At 38.3% G+C, this 3080-nt stretch overlaps 1 non-coding gene across 1 annotated transcript; it reads left to right on the top strand.

Annotated features, from left to right (window-relative positions):
• The first annotated feature begins 2478 nt into the window (after nucleotides 1-2478).
• LOC120367317 (U6 spliceosomal RNA) lies at nucleotides 2479-2585 on the top strand. The gene has a single exon (XR_005581720.1). It is a non-coding gene; the product is annotated as a U6 spliceosomal RNA (small nuclear RNA).
• The last annotated feature ends 495 nt before the right edge of the window (nucleotides 2586-3080 follow it).

Raw genomic sequence — 3080 nt, forward strand, 5'->3', positions numbered from 1 at the left:
AGATTGAGACCATCCTGGCCAACATGCTGAAACCGCATCTCTACTAAAATTACAAAAATTAGCTGGGTGTGGTGGTGTGCACCTGTAGTCCCAGCTACTCAGGAGGCTGAGGCAGGAGAATCGCTTGAACCCAGGAGGCGGAGGTTGCAGTGAGCCAAGATTGCACCACTACACTCCAGCCTAGCAACAGAGTGAGAATCCATCTCAAAAAATAAAAAGTAAAAAATAGATCCTCAACCTAAATTTTAATTCACCAGACCTTTCTTCTCTTTTTATTTTTTCTCTCTTTTCTTTCCTTATTTCTTTATTTTATGTTTCTTAATCATTAAAGAGTGGAAGACTAAAGACAATTTAATTAATCTATAGAGAAAAGGGGAAATATAAAAAGAATAGTTACACTCTACTATTCCTATGTTCAAATGATTCCCAGTGCAGCCAACAGCTAAGGAAATGAAAATGGATGAAAAGAACCCGGGGGCTGGTGCCTTTGTTTCTGTCTGTACGGAGACATCTGGGTTTTAGGAGAATGATATGGTAAGAATCATTTGGTACCATCATGGCTATTAAATGTCTGTTAGCATGAATGAAACAAAAGAGGCTCATTTAAAATGGCATTTGTACTGGAAACCTTAGGATGATGGTATGTGATGAATCACTGGTGAGCTTTATCAGTGAGTGTGGATTTTTGGCAGGATAACAGAAATAGGGAACGAACAAGAATGTACTTTTGTGATCTTCCAGGCGGGTAGGAGAAAAAGAAGATTGTGGCACTTCTGGGGAAATACTTCAGACTTCAAAGACCAGAGCCCTAAGATCTGGTTACCGTTCTCACAGGAGCGTTTTCTTTGTCCTGTTGACTGCTTGGGAAAATGTTTACAGCCAACTTTGTTGCTATTATAAATGTCTGAATTCTACTGAAGATACTTTCTTCCTTTCTGCGAACAGAAGTGGTTTGGATACATTTTTCTCTATCTTGTATGCTTTTTTCAGTTACTTATTTCCATCAACTCTCTTAGGTTTATTACTCATGTTTCCCTAACATTTATAAACTTTTAAAAAGATATCTCTTATAGCACATTTAAGGCAAAAGTGCCAGAAATTAATTTATTATTATAGAAGTTACTTAATTTCTGCCAATGGACAATAATGTTAAATATTTATAAGATTTATGTTTGTATATGTAAGCAACATAACTTTTATCATTTTCCATTTGCATCTCCATCTACTGCAACCATCTTGCTCTCTTTCTCTCCATCTCCTGGCCCAGTCTCTCTCCCACTCTTTCTTTTTCTAGGAACAGTAGGAAATTAACCAATTCGTTTTTGTATGGCTCATGACAAGAAAGCTTGAGTCTAGTATTTTATCTCTGATGGAGATTTCAGAGGACTTTAGTAAAAGCATGTGAAAACTGCCTTCCATGACATGATTATTGTGCCCGGAAATTAGGAAATCAATTCTACATGAATGGTTAACATAGCATTAAAATGTGAATAGTGACCATGCCAGCATGTCTGAGATAATATGATTTAGGTATCCTGCAGACCTCCCCTGCTATATGCTGGTTTCCTTTCCTGTAGGACTTTTGCTGGCAACATAGTTGAGAATTAAATGTACAGAGCTGAAATGCTCTTTGGCTTCTGAGAAAGTGAGTTTTGTGAGATCATGGAAACAGCCGTAGATCAGACTCCTGTATACAAATTCTGCTTGAAAGTGCTGTATAACCTTCAGCAAGGCTCCTAATCTCTCTAGGCCTCTGCTTCCTTGTTCAAAACAGAAAATGGTTGGATCCTATTCTAAATCTGAAGTTCGATAATACTTCCAAATTTTTGTTATTCCTATCTCCCTTTCATCTCATGGCAAATTCTAAGTCTTTAGTTGCCAGATTTCTACCTAACGAGGAGGGAGAAGAACCAAAAGCTGATAACTACAGAATTGGTCTCTGGGAAATAATTGTCTTTGCTAAACAGCAATGGGTGTGTTAAAGGGTGTGTTTGATTTAGAAAGTCACCCTCAGGTCCCCCAGCTGCATCCCAGCAATGCCTTTATGAACGGTGAATAGCTCCAGTTTTCTTCTGTAAACAAGTGAGCAGAACCCTGGAACAGGCAGGGTAACCTTATCAGAGAGGACGTGGGGCAAGGTCAGAGGAAATAAAGGTAGTTGGCAACTTGGGAGGAAGCAGGGGCTTCAGAGAAAGAAGAAATAGAATTTCCCAGCATGGATCAAGGATTCAGAGGAAGCAGAAGGCTACTATAACTACAGGTTTTGAGAAACTTAAATTTTCACACCATTCCCCACTCTCTTGACAAAAAACTAGGTTTCTATCCCTAGGTAAGCCAGGATGTCTGAATGGATGACCATAGCAAGCTGGAGGATTTGGAATCATCCAGGCAAGTGATATCTTTCACACTAGGATAAGCAAATAATAATATAATAATTGAAATTTTTATTTTCTAAGAACAAAAAGAATAGAATTGAAATTGCTCACTTTGCCAGCACAGATACTAAAATTGGAACAATACGGAGATGATTAGCATGGCCCCTGCACAAGGATGACACACAAATTCGTGAAGCTTTTCATATTTTTCAAGTCTGCAAAATAACCAGCTAGCATCATCATGACAAGATCAAATCCACACGTAAAAATACTGACCATAAATGTAAATGGGCTAAATGCCGTGATTAAAAGATACAGAATGGCAAGCTGCATAAAGAGCCAGGACCCATCAGTATGTTGTCTTTTAGATATCCATCTCACGTGCAAAGACACACATAAACTCAAAATGAAGGGGTGGAGGAAAATTTACCAAGCAAATGGAAAACAGAAAAAAAGCAGTGGTTGCAATCCCAGTTTCTGACAAAATAGACTTTAAACCAACAAAGATTTTTAAAAAGTCAAAGAAGGACGTTACATATGGTGAAGTGTTCAACAAGAAGAGCTAACTATCCTGACTATATATGCACCCGATACAGGAGCACCCTGATTCATAAAGCAAGTTCTTAGAGATCTTCGAAGATACTCAGACTCCCACACAATAACAGTGGAAGACTTTAACACCCCACTGTCAATATTAGACAGATC

Source organism: Saimiri boliviensis, chromosome 8 (genome assembly GCF_048565385.1).
Source record: "Saimiri boliviensis isolate mSaiBol1 chromosome 8, mSaiBol1.pri, whole genome shotgun sequence".
NCBI classification, from domain to species: domain Eukaryota; kingdom Metazoa; phylum Chordata; class Mammalia; order Primates; family Cebidae; genus Saimiri; species Saimiri boliviensis.